Genomic DNA, 13243 nt, shown 5'->3' on the forward strand with positions numbered 1-13243 from the left:
TCTCTTATGCTTTGGCTCTCTCCCACTCTAACCTCTTTTTTTTTTTCCTTCCCCTCCCCCATGGGTTCCTGTTAAGTTTCTCAGGATCCACATAAGAGTGAAACCATATGGTATCTGTCTTTCTCTGTATGGCTTATTTCACTTAGCATTACAAATCAGGAGACTATAGATGCTGGAGAGGATGTGGAGAAACGGGAACCCTCTTGCACTGTTGGTGGGAATAAACTCTTCTTTCAAGGACATTGGCTCCATGTCTGCCATCTCACTGTACCTGATTACAGCAAATCTCAGGTATATTTTAAGACATCTAGTTGAGGGTAAAGGCCAGAGTCATGTGCTCCTCTCAGGTCCGGGTTTGGTATGTGGAGAAGATCTTTTGGAGCCAGGGGGTTTTTGGAGATTAATGTTCTTGCAATTGATGTAAAGGTAGGAGAGTGGCAGAGAACCCAACATTATCCTTGAATCTTCACACCAACCACTCAGGCTAGATTGCATTATGCTCTTGGAAGTTTCCCAAGGCTTCCTTTATGGCCCAGCATGTGACTTATTCTGCCATGTTTCATGTCAGTTAAGTAAATAAATTGGTTAATAGCATTTTTAAAAAATACACAGAATGCTTCACAAATTTGAGTGTCATCCTTGTTCAGGGGCCATGCTAATCTTCTCTGTATCATTTTAATTTTAGTATATGTGCTGCTGAAGCAAGCACTTGTTACTAACATTGTTTAAATCTAATTCATCTGACTGAATTTTTGTTTCCCTGTTTTAGCTATCACTCAGTGAGATGTGTTAAAATTTCCAGTTGTGATAGTGGATTTGTCCATTTTTCCATTTACTTCTGTCAGTTTTAGGTGTTAATATACTGTACCCAATTCCAATGTGTGGGTTTCCCCCCACACATATTCAAGCAAGTCTCCTACACAAGCTGGGTGTCTTATAAGGTAACTCAATTCTGACACCATCTGCCTGGAGATGGCATCAGATTCCACAGGTTAAGGGCTCAGTCCCACAAGGCTGCCCTGTACTTTAGATGCTAATCTCGAGTCCAAGTTGTTACCTGTGCTTCTGACATTCTAGCTATAAGTCAGAGGTTCCCACAACCCCTTCCTTGGGTTCGATTAATTAGCTAAAGTGGCTTACAGAACTCGGGAAACTTGTTTATTCACTACATCACTGGTTTATTACAAAGGATATTAAAGAATAGGAATTGACAGCCAGATGAAGGGATACATGGGGTGAGGCCCCAAACGCAGAGGCTTCTGTCCCCGTGAGGTTTGGGGCACGACACAGTGGCACATGGAGGCATTCTGGTTTACCAACCTGGAATCTCTGAACCCGGTCCTTTGGGGTGTTTCATGGAGGCTTAATGACACGGTCAGGGTTAAATTATTGGCCATCGGTGATTGGACTCAGTCTCCAGCCCCTTGCCTTCCCTAGAGGTCAGGGAAGTAGGACTGAAAGTTCTAACCCTCTAATCTCATGCTGGGTTCTTCTGGCAACCAACCCCCAACCTTAGGTGTTTTCCAAAAGTCATCTCACTAACATAAAAAAGACAGATCTATCATTTTCAACATAGAATATTCCAAGAATTTTCGGAGCTTTGTAGCAGGAGGGACAAAAAGACCAATTAAGATGGGTATAGTAGCATACCCAATTAAGATGGGTATACTAGATTTCTGTTGGTTAATGTTTAAGTTGCCATTTCCCCTAATTTTCTGTATCAATAAACTTTACATGTGTCTCTTTTAAGGTGCATTTGACGGAATTTTTATCTAGCCTGATGTTTGCCTTTCGATTTGGAATATTTCATCTGCTTACATGTAATGGCATTAACATACATAATTTGGCTTAAACATGTCATCCTAATATTTGCTTTATATTTATTTTTACCTGCTCTAATTTCCTTTTCCTTTCCTTTCTTTTGAGATAATCAATAAGGCCTAGGTTTGGTTTTCCTCATACCCCTGTAGGCTTGACAAACACAGAGCTTCGTGAATCTGTGACTTGATGTCTTTGGTCACTTTTTAAACTTCCCAACTATCATTTATTTAAATATATCTTCTGTACTGTTGCCTTTCCTTTTTATCTGGGACCAATTGAACATACGTTGTTATTATTTTCTACGACACCTTCAACTCTTGTCCTTTCTCTTTCAGGATCCTCCATCATTTTGTCTCACCAGGCTTAATGCTGGGTATTTCTTCAGACTAATTGTTTGTTTATAGAATTCTCCATCCAGGTGGGTAACTTGCCTTTGACTCTTGAAACATAGCACCACACAGTCAGGGTAGATTCTGTTATTGCTTTAGAGCTCAGGTTGGAGCAGGGGGTTATAGACAGTAATTAACTTGTGCCAGGTCACCCAGCCTGGAAATGTCAGAGCAGGAACTAAGATCTCAGAATGGAGCCTCTGCCCAACCCTTCTTTGTGTGCTTGTTCTCTCCCGGGCTGAGGATGCTCCCTACCTCTTATCTTCCAGGAAGCAGATCCACAGTGGAGGTTTCCAAACTTTAAGCATGTTGTTGTTATATTTCTTTTTAGATGAAAAAAGTCAACGATATTTCTTCATTACCCATAAAAGTTATCACAGGACTTTTCTCTGTTATTCAGGCCATTGATGTGTTTTCTACCTTGATTTGGTTTTAATTTTGCTGTTTTTATACCGTTCTTCCTGATTTCAGAGTACATTGATAGACATCATTCCTTTCAAAGAGGACCTAGATACCTGGGTGTTTCCCAAGGAAGTATGAAAGCTGATATAAACATGGCATTTCTGGCATTCATCTTCATGAATCCATGAACAAGAGGGAGAAGCAGCAATGAATGATACTTATGTACAACCCCAAATAAGACAGTGTTAAAAATAAATTCAAGTGAGTAAATTTTAAAGATATTATTGGATTTATTCAACAATCCATGAATTAGGCAGCATGCCACCTGGCAAATGGAAAGAAGTTCCTAAGAGCTGGTCAAAATGGAAGACCTTTATAGGCAGAAAGCAACAGGACAAGGAAATTACTGACAAATAGTGGATTGTTTCAGACAAGGTGACCTTCCTTTTGGGGGATGGCAGGGGCCTATTAAGCAGATTACCTCACTAGTACTGACCAGGAGATACCAGACTGACTAGTTAAGATTACATTCCTGAGAGAGGCTGAAACTGCAATTAGGTTAGGTATTAAGTCAATGAGATGACCTGTATTAGGTGTAATCACCTGAAATTAGGTGACACAAGCTTAGCATTAGTGACTCCATTTGGGGCCTGTTGTCTCTTCTTTAACAATGTTAAGTGATCAGTCATCATGGTTGATTTGTACTAGCCAGTGGAATACGTAACCCTGTAGTTAACTATATCTTTTTTTTTCCTACAACATGACAGAGTGTAGGCATTAATTAATGGTTGAGCAACCTTAATGGTAGTCTTGGTATTCGTGGGGCAAAAGTGTAGAAATCATTTTTAGAACTCATAGATTTCTTCTTTCTCCCCACTTCCCCACAGCATCCACTAGGCCAACGAACTGTACCATAGGAGGGGCCAGGGGCATTATTAAAGTTTTGTCCATGCTAATGTGGACATAAGGAAAGAAAGAATTACTCCATGGAGATAAATGAGGGTGAATGGGCAAGATGGAACCATGGGAGTAGGTTCAAGATCACAGTTCTGGCAAGACATGTGGAATGTGCAGGAGAGACAGGTCAGGGCAGCTGTGATGGTCTTGTGTAGAGATGCTAGATTATTTTGCTGGGAACAGGTGAGATTTGTAACGTGTCCCTTTCTTTCTTTCTTTCTTCTTTCTTTCTTTCTTTCTTTTTTTTTTTTCTTTCTTCTAGGAGTTATCTGCCTCGGTCACCTAAGGGCAGGTTCAGAGAAATGATGTAAAAGGATAAGAGTAGAGGATGGCTAAAAGCAAAGGTGAAAACTGCACCCAAGGCGATGGAGCAACTTTCCAATGCATGTCTCAGTTTGGCTCAAGATGAGTGCGGGAGATGGAGGTCGAGTCTCTGGAGACTTTATCTGAGGGGCAAGCAGGGTCTTCACGAGGTAGAATCTCCTGGAAATTTATAAAAGGAAGATCACGTCTAATATCTTAAGTGTTTATTTGGAGGAGAGCTTTGAATGGAGAGAAAGGGAATTTAATAAATCCCTATTTGGGGGAGCACCTGGGTGGCTAATGTCAGTTGAGTGTCCAACTTTGGCTCAGGTCATGGTCTCACAGTTCACGAGTTCAAACCCTACATTGGGCTTACTGCTGTCAGCACAGAGCCGGCTTTGGATCCTCTGTCCCCCTCTCTCTGCCCCTGATCCATTTGAGCATGCTCTCTCTCTCTCTCTCTCTCTCAAAAAATAAATAAATAAATAAATAAAACAATAAAAATAAAGAAATCCATATTTGGTACAAAATATGAAATTATGTCAATGATCCTTTTTTTAGCACTTTCTTTTCAAGCTCAGTAGGTGGTTGGAAAAGGATCTGTTCTCTAGTCTTAATTCCATGTTGCCACTCTTCTCTCCTATCCTCTCTTTTACCCCCTACATGCCCTATGGAAGAAAGTATGACAACACATGGCTACTGATTTCAATCCTGAGCCATTGCAGTGTACCCTTCACCCCTTTTGATGTATAAGAGAATGCTGAAGCCAGAGGAGTGGTCACAGGGAAGGAGGAGAGCTGGTTCTCCAGCACTTTTTCTGTTGCTTCTGCCACCTGTAGTTCCACTATGTGAAAACACAGGCCTAGAACTTTGTCCAGGATGCTGACACTGCCTCTGCATTGAAGGGTGTCAGCTCTAAGATGTGTAACGAGGAGAACCAGAAGGTTTGTGTCAAGGACATTACCTGTACCTAGTCCTGGGGAAGGAGGACAGGCCAGGGGTTAGCCGTCTTCTTTAGAATGAGAGTTCCTAGTGCTTACCCCACCCCTCCTTTCTGTAGATATCTCTTTGTCAGTCATTCTGCTGTACCCTACTCTGTGCGGTATGAGTTGGAGCCAGAAGAAATGGAACATCTAAAGGTAATGCAGACTCAAGGCCCATTGTGTGTTCACACCCAGACCTACCTCTTCTTCCTCCAGCCCCCGATTTCCCTATCCCCACCAGAGCCTCACAGTGGCTCTCTCCATCTCTCTCTGCAGCTGACCATGAACAAACACTATGATGTCTCCCAGCAAACTCTTGACCTCCAGAGGCTCTGCTTTGACCCAGGTACAGTTGACAGCAGTAATGCTAGGGCAGGGATCTGCCTGGGAGGGAGACTTAAAGGATGACAATGTGGGGAGGGGTTGGTACTGGCCCTGGACCCCTCTCAGCCTTCCTATTGCCTCTTCTCAGATTGTTGAAGACTTGGTGGGCCATGATATTGATATAATCCTGAATTGAAGAAAATGCATGGCTGCCACCCTGAAGATCATTGAAAAGAGTTCCCCCTGATGTGAGGCCTTATGCCCAGTGCTGTTTTTATGGTAGAGGATGGTACGAATGGTGTGGAGGGAAGACTTGTTTCTGAGGCCCTAGATAGTAACTGTCACTCTAACTCCTTCTCACAAAAAGCTGTTGTCCTTGAACTCGATCAACAACAAACTGTACAGGCTGCATGGCCTGTCTGACATTATACAGATGGTCCCCACAGTCAAGATCCTGAAGCTCTCTAAGAATGAGGTGGGAAGACGGCGCCAGATCAAAGTTGGGGTTGACGGTGGGTGGTAGTGTTTATCAGTGATGACAGGAGGCAGGAGAAGGTACCTGTGTGGAAAAGTGGGGGCTGGGGGTGCAGGGGCCCACATGTCTCTCTTTCCCTGGGACTCGTTTCCAGCTTCCTCCCCATATTTCTCAGCAGACGTCAGCCTGAGAGCTGGACAAAGTGAGGGAGCTGTGGCTAGACGAGAATCCGTGACACCTTTCTTGGGGACCTCTGCCCCTGGGAGCATGAGCTACCTGACAGTGCCCATCTGCAGGAGGCAGCAGCTATGAGGAGGACCATGTGCCCTGACTTCTCTACTCTCTCTCTCACCTGTGCTTAGAGGTCTCCTTTCCTTCCTGTGACCTGCTTACCTGTTTTCCTGGTCTGGGGTCTGTTTCTTACCCTTCTGCACTTAGCTTTCCCTAACATACTGCTATGTTCTGACTGTGTCCCCCACCTCACCGCATTCATTTGTTGAAATCCTGACACCCAAAGATGATAGTATCAAGAGGTGGTTTTTTGGGAGGTGCTTAGGTCATGAGGGTGCAACCTTCCTGAATGGAATGAGTACCATTATATAAAAGGCTCCAGAGAGATCCCTAACACCTTGTACCATGTGAGGACACAGCAAAACGATGCCAGGAATGAACCAGGAAGAGGGCCCTCACAAGAAAGCGACCATGCTGGTGACTTGATCTAGACTTTCCAGCCTACAAAGTGGATAGCAGAAAATTACTGTCATTTATCAGATACCAACTTGGTAGTATTTTGTTATAGCAGCCTGAACAGACTGAGACACATGCCTTCCCATGAGTGTGTTCCAGGAAGCGGGGCTCCATCTCCTCTCCAGAACCAGAGTGACCACTTTGGACCAGGTGATGGTGCCTTGGACTGAGAAGGGCCCTCAACCCCAGGGCTTCATGCTGAGACAGGCCTTCCTACTCCCTGCTGAGATGGTGCTTCCCTCCCTTGTTCTGAGAGGGACCCTCTTTTCCTTGAACCAAATGTGTCCCCTCCTCCAATTCCAGGATGCCATAGTGGCTTTTCCTGCCCATGCTGAGGGCTGAGGTCCTGGGGGGCTGCCATCATGACATCCGTTCCTCTGACCCAATGCCAGGAGCTGGGCTCTCCTTGAGACAAACCAGGGTTCCCTGAGTCAGGGGGCCAGAAGTGGGAGACTGCCAGGGAGCAGAGGACTTCCTGAGGCAGGAATGGAAGTCAGAGAGCAGAGGTGTTTGAGGAGACAGATGGAGAGGCTTCTCAGAGGCACTGTTCCCTCCCCACCCCCACACATGTCACATCATCCAAACCGGTCCTTCAGAGGATCCATGGGTAGCCCGACAACGAATATAATCCCTCAGGCAAGGAACCGACTGAGGCAGACACAGGTGCACTGGGACCATCAGGAGGGAAGGCAGTGATCATAAGAGGGGACCTCAGACCCTCAGCTTCATGCTGACCTGGGACTTGACCCTCTACTCCTTCTGGGGATGGTCGCCTGCCCCTGTGGCTGCCTCGTTCCCCATGCCCAGCTCAGACTGAGTTCACACAGGTGACAAACCTTCAACCAGCACCCATCCAGTGGGCCCCCAGCCCAACACCTGCATGTTTTTCATTCCTACCTTGGGTGCCAGGGTGTTAGGGAAACAGGCTGTGGGGTTTGATGGCTCTCACCCTAAATCCTTACCTTTCAAACTTGGGCCTATTACCTAACCTCTCATTTTCCTCGTTTGCAGAAGGGGCCCAATAATATCTATCTCTTGGGCAGCTGTGAAAATTGAATCAAATGAACTTGTGAAGTGGCTGTCACAGAGTCTGCACATAGTAACATTCCTGTCACTGAGAGCAGATCGCTCCTATTGTTGCTCTCCCAATTCCTGACACCTCGATTCCCAGGGACTTTTGTCCCCTTCAGCATGAGTATCATGTAAGATCCTGACTGGGGAATGCTGTGTGAGTGTGTCAAGCATGTGCAACTCGAAGGGGGTATTGTTTGTTGTTGAAGTGGAAAGAAATTCTCAGAGTTCTGTTCATAACCTATTTTCCCTCTCCCCCCACCAAGTGTCATTGACATATAAGTGACATTCAACCACATTCACTTATTGTACCTTGTATCTGTACCTTCACCCAGACTTTCACTGCTACCCCTGTCAGCAATTCCAAGTGAGTGCTGTGTTTTGGGTGGCACTCCCAGCCCATCCTTGGTTCAAGGGTGTGAGAATGTGGTTGTGTAGCCCTTGGGATTTTATCAATATTGCTGAAAGCCATCAGGTAGATCCAAGGAGTCTAGCCTAGTGGTAAGGGCATGGGCTCTGGAATCGGAATATGGGTTCTCTTCCAGACCCCAACACCCACTAGCTGTGCAACCTTGGTCAAGTCATAGGACCCCTCTGTGACCCAGTGTCTTTCTCTGAAAATGAGGATTATACAGTCCACTCCTTGGGCTGTTTTACAGACGAAATGAGAGTATAAAACCATCTCTGAGGTGCGGTTAAGCCTCCTAATCTAGGGAAACTGGTAGATAATCTCTCCAAAGGTGGTCTCTGTGGCAGGGGTAGAGGTATCAGCCAAGCAATCTGGGGGGGGGGTGGGAGCAGGCACAGTAGGGGTATGAAAGGAATGTAGTTGCTGAGTGGCAGTGGAAGCAGGACGTTGTTGAGGGAGTGGGGCTGCCTATGTGTCCAGCTGTCCCAGGGCTCATGTTGACCCAGTGTATGCATCGTGAATGATAACTCTGCTTGTGAGGGACGTCAGCCCTAAGGAGACCCAGAACACATTCTCTATCCCAGTTCCCACACCTTCCTGAAGCTTCTTGACCACCTTCTCTCAGGAGCAGCAGGAATGATGCACTTTTTCACCACCCAGTCTGGGATGAACCTCTAGTGGTCTAAGAAGTGAGTGGTCAGGTGGCATGCAGATAGGAGCTGGCAGGAGTCAAGAAGGGAATAATGGGAACTTGCAGGTAATTGTTTTGCTTGGTTATTTCACTCATTGTCACCCTGAACATTCCTGTCTCCATACACATTAAATTACTTAGTTGTTTTGAACAGCTTTACAATTCTGTGGGCCTCATTCCTTTATTGACAGATGTTTTGGTTTCAGGAGTTTTCCCAGTACACACTGACACAGGGCTCATTCTACTGCATATGTTGCAGTAAATGTGGATCCATATTTTCCTTGCATAGATTGGGAAATGGCAGCCCTAATGGATGTCATCTGACTTTTCTCTACCCCAGGGGACTTTGTGACAACCACTGGGACCACACTGGTTCTCACTTGGCCCAAGGTGAGGTCCAGGTATTCAGGCCAAGTGAGTGGAGACTGGGTGACCTGGGGATGAGACTCAGGGCTCATGGCTCTGTTGATCTCCCACCTTCCTCCCTTTAGTTCCTCCAGGCCAAGCACATGATTCCAGAGGAGGCCCTCACCTAGGCTGATTCAAGATGCTGAGAACACAGCCCTGACAAGAAACGCTTGGATGTGGTCATCTTTGTTGTGTTTCTCCTCCAGTCTAAGTATAACCCTGTGAAGGGGCAGGAGGTCTGCTTGGGGTTGGGAAGGCAACAGTTAACTGACACTAATCCACCCAAAGGGCTAGTTGTTGTGCATATTTGTCTCACTCAGAATTCCTGATTCTTTTGATAATAAAGAATGATGTTGCCTGTTATGTCAAATCCCTGCAAAATCCATTTTGAGACAGGCATTTTTGTACTACAGGCAAAGGTAAAGTCAGAGAGGGTCAGAGACTCCTTGAGAACAGCGGGGTAGGGTCTCAAATCCTGGACCCCCTAAATCCCAGGCTGTGTGTGTGCTCCCTAGGGCCACGTAGCTGTCGAGGTGGGGAATGTTACCCTGGTAAACCTGGAGATGGTGTTCTGTGCCCCTAGCATATGACTAAAATATTTTTATACAGAGAACAGTATAATTGCTTAGCCATACAAATGAACTTAGATACCTTTTGTGGGGTGGGAGGGAAATGGCATTAAAGAGCACATGAAAACCTGGGAACTAAAAATTACCCATATACATGGATGACATAGGATAAATGTCCTTGGTATCGAAAGAAATCAGTAAAGAGATCATAAATTGATATTAACCAAAATTGTTATTAAAAGCAACAAGAGTGTCCAACCAATCTATGAAAAGCTATACAACCACGATAACTATAAAAATGTAACTGCAAACATTAGATGAGATACTAAATGAGAAAAGAAAGCTGAAGATTGTTATTTTCAGGAAAATACACATACACACACACACACAGAGAGAGAGAGAGAGAGAGAGAGAAGTCTATATCGATATATATCGATAGGTTGTGTATAGGAAATGTATAAAGTCATTACTTATAAAAGTCAGGTCAGGTATACACAATGTGGAGATGACCTATCTCTGAGAGGTAGGCATTTCCGTCTTTACCTCAGAGTCCCTTCCACTCCTTTGCTGGTGTTCAGGGCAACTTTCAGAGACTGCAGGGTTTGAAACTCATTTGTATGGGGAAAACTCTTCAGGGTTAGTTCTGGGAGGTTCCACAGGTCGACCTTCCTTGATAACCCAGGAGAAAAGGGAAAAGAGATGGGTTTAGATGGAGGGTGAATGTTGGTGGCCCTTGAAGGGGGAGGGAGCTGATGAGGACTTAGCTCTTTAGCCCCATAGCTCCAGGGCAGCCCTCAGGTTGTGGCTGTCTTCAGTTGAAAACCAAGAGTGCTCTTGGGTCAGAACCTTCCCAGGGTCATGAGAGGATGGGCACAGGAAATGGTACCCAGGAGCCTTGTGCTTCTCTACTTACTTAACTTTTATTCTCTGTCTTGACTTTTTGTATTCCCCACCCTCAGCTGAGTTCATCTGTAACTTTGTACTGTCTGGCAGTTAATCCCCACTTCTATCATTCACACTTTGGCTGGGTGGTAGGAATAATTAAAGCAAGTATACTAACAACAATAATAAAAGATACCAACAATTATAGCACATATAGTAGATAAATTACTTGGTCAAGATCATGGAAGTACTGGTTCCCAGCATCAAATGCAGGTCTTTCTGACCCAAAAGCCCCTGCCCTAACCCCTGTGTATACATTGAGTGTTCTTCTGTGTTAGGCTGGAGGCCAGCACAGGGGAGGGAAGTCACCCAAGGTCCTGTGGTCAGTGATGGGTCTGGCAACTGGGACACATGCTTGGTGACTCCCATCTTCTATAGTTGACCTGTTACTATTATTATTTCTCCCATATTATTTCTTCTTCCTGAGGGCTCAGTAAAAAAATGTTTCATCCATGTCAAAGTAGAAGGAAACTAAGGAGACAGGAAAGCATGAAGGGAATAGGAAATGATGAAATGGGACCAAAGTTCACTTCTTGCTGCTACATTTCCAGATAATGTTTCAAATCTTCTACTTTATGGGCAGAGGAGGCAGTGTGGTCCAGAAGTAATACACCTCAAGTCCTGCTACATGCCAGACATTCTTTGAGGTTTTCTCCCTTTCTTCTTACAAGTCTGGAAGTAGGCACCCTTAGTCCCATTTTACAGATGACCAACCTCAGACTCGCAGAGCTGTGTAAATGTTCCAGAATCAAACATCTACCCCTTGCCATCTGCACAGGCCAACCAGAAGTCTCCCATTTGGGTGATGGATTTTGAGGGCTTAAGGACTGATAGTGGGTAACTCTCCTGATATAGAAACTGGGCGGTGTCACGTCCTCATTTGGCATGAAGATGATGGTGGGGATGAAATCCTGCACCATGAGTCATGAGCCAAGAGGCCTGGCTATGGGGGCCACATAGATCGGCTGATTCTTGGGGTGTTGAATTGGACCCAGGAAGCAGCACAAATGGTTGCCTTTTGGAAAGGGAACCTGAACTATAGGATATTAACATGGACAACTACTATATGAAAGGTGTTTTACAGTTCATCTCATTGAATCCCAACTACTCTATGCGAGACCAATACTTACCAATGATCAGGGAACAGACATTAAAAGTTAAGTAACAAAATCCAAGAAGCGGTATTGTAATTAAATTCTTTAATACACAAAGATTAGGTTCTTCCCTGTTTGTCCTATGAGCCATCATTCCACATCTCGGAAGGCATTATTATTCACTTGTTCTTGTTCAAACAGTGCACGGAAATACTTTTAAAATACGAAAACTCATTAAAAATAATCAAATGTTGTCTGCACAGCAAACATTAAAAGGCATGTGAAAAGCTGGGGGAGATCATTTCTAACCTACCTTCAGACACTTGTTTACGTATTCAATGTACAAAATATTCTTAAACAATAGAGATAGGTCAATGATATCAAGAGTGGATGCACATAAGAAGGAACATAAATTCTTAATAATCACGTGAAAACATGCTACTCTAAATAAGTAAATAAATAGAAAATAAACCATATCAAGTGAAACAGGGATATCAGAATGTATAAAGCAAAATATGACCCCATTTCTGCAAAAAGTATATATCAACATAGGTGTAAAGGTATGAGTGTGATTAAATACATTAGTGCAATACATACAGAGAAAAATTTGGGAAATAGGCACCGCTAAGTTAACAGAGACTATCTTTGTGTTACGGTGGGCAAAAGGTAGGGACAGAAGGGAGCGACATAACAATTTCAGCTTTTAAATATGCATTTTATATGTTTCTCGTATGTGTCAGACAAAGAGAAGTATTAATCGGCAATCTGACAAAGTATGGGGATAAAGTTTTGTGAAACAGGCATATCAGCAACTGAGTCACAAGATAATAGTGTAGCTATATGTTTATTTAGCAACTTAGAAGCCTGTTCATATCCTGTAGAATGCAAATAGTATGCTAAATAGATGTCTATGATAATTCACTGTGTATGCATTGTTGGGGAGAAAGATATGTTTATTTTATAAATTTGCATTTTTATAGTGTCTGAAATATGGAAACATTGAATAAAATATCAAAAACATAAAATAATTGCGAGGTGATTACAAATATGATACATATTCATGGCCTTGGAAGCAGATCAAAACAATTTATTTGACAGTTTTCTGTATGCATATGTGTTTGTGTATGTTTCTTTGTTTCAAACTTCTTCACACCAATTATTCATACACTAAGTCATGCAACTTTCTACTTAGTTCACTGAGGGGCTGGATTTCCAGACCAGAGCTTGAGGATCCCAGGATGGGAATGAAAGTAGAAGGATTGGTGCCAGTGAGTAGAAAAGTCTAGAAATCTTGGCCTATATTATGGTATCTATTCACCTTCCTCCCTCACCACCAATACCACAGCCCTTTCCATCCCCTATCCTTTGCCAATCTCCATAGTTGAGACTTTCACACCTGCATTGCTGACTCCGGTCATCAGGTAGCACTGTTCTCCATTTTCTAAAGCTCCCCTCCCCTGCCACCCTGGGCCCTTTTTATAAACAGAAACAAAATGTTTCTTCAAAGCACATTACAGAATGACAAGTACAGTATGATACAAATTCTTTATGAAAACTTTGTATGTGCATAAAAAGACCAAAAGGACACATGCATAGTTTCGCTTCCTGTTTATGCCTACATCTACATCTAATTAATTAACTAACCAATTAATTAATTA

General features: G+C 43.8%; 1 non-coding gene across 1 annotated transcript; it reads right to left on the bottom strand.

Moving 5' to 3' along the window:
• Window positions 1–602: 602 nt before the first annotated feature.
• LOC124509751 (U6 spliceosomal RNA) lies at window positions 603–709 on the bottom strand. The gene has a single exon (XR_006961520.1). It is a non-coding gene; the product is annotated as a U6 spliceosomal RNA (small nuclear RNA).
• Window positions 710–13243: the final 12534 nt, after the last annotated feature.

The sequence above is a fragment of the Lynx rufus genome, unplaced genomic scaffold, assembly GCF_022079265.1.
Source record: "Lynx rufus isolate CCGP_SWC_20201006 ecotype Redwood Valley unplaced genomic scaffold, mLynRuf1.p SCAF_14, whole genome shotgun sequence".
Lineage (NCBI taxonomy): Eukaryota > Metazoa > Chordata > Mammalia > Carnivora > Felidae > Lynx > Lynx rufus.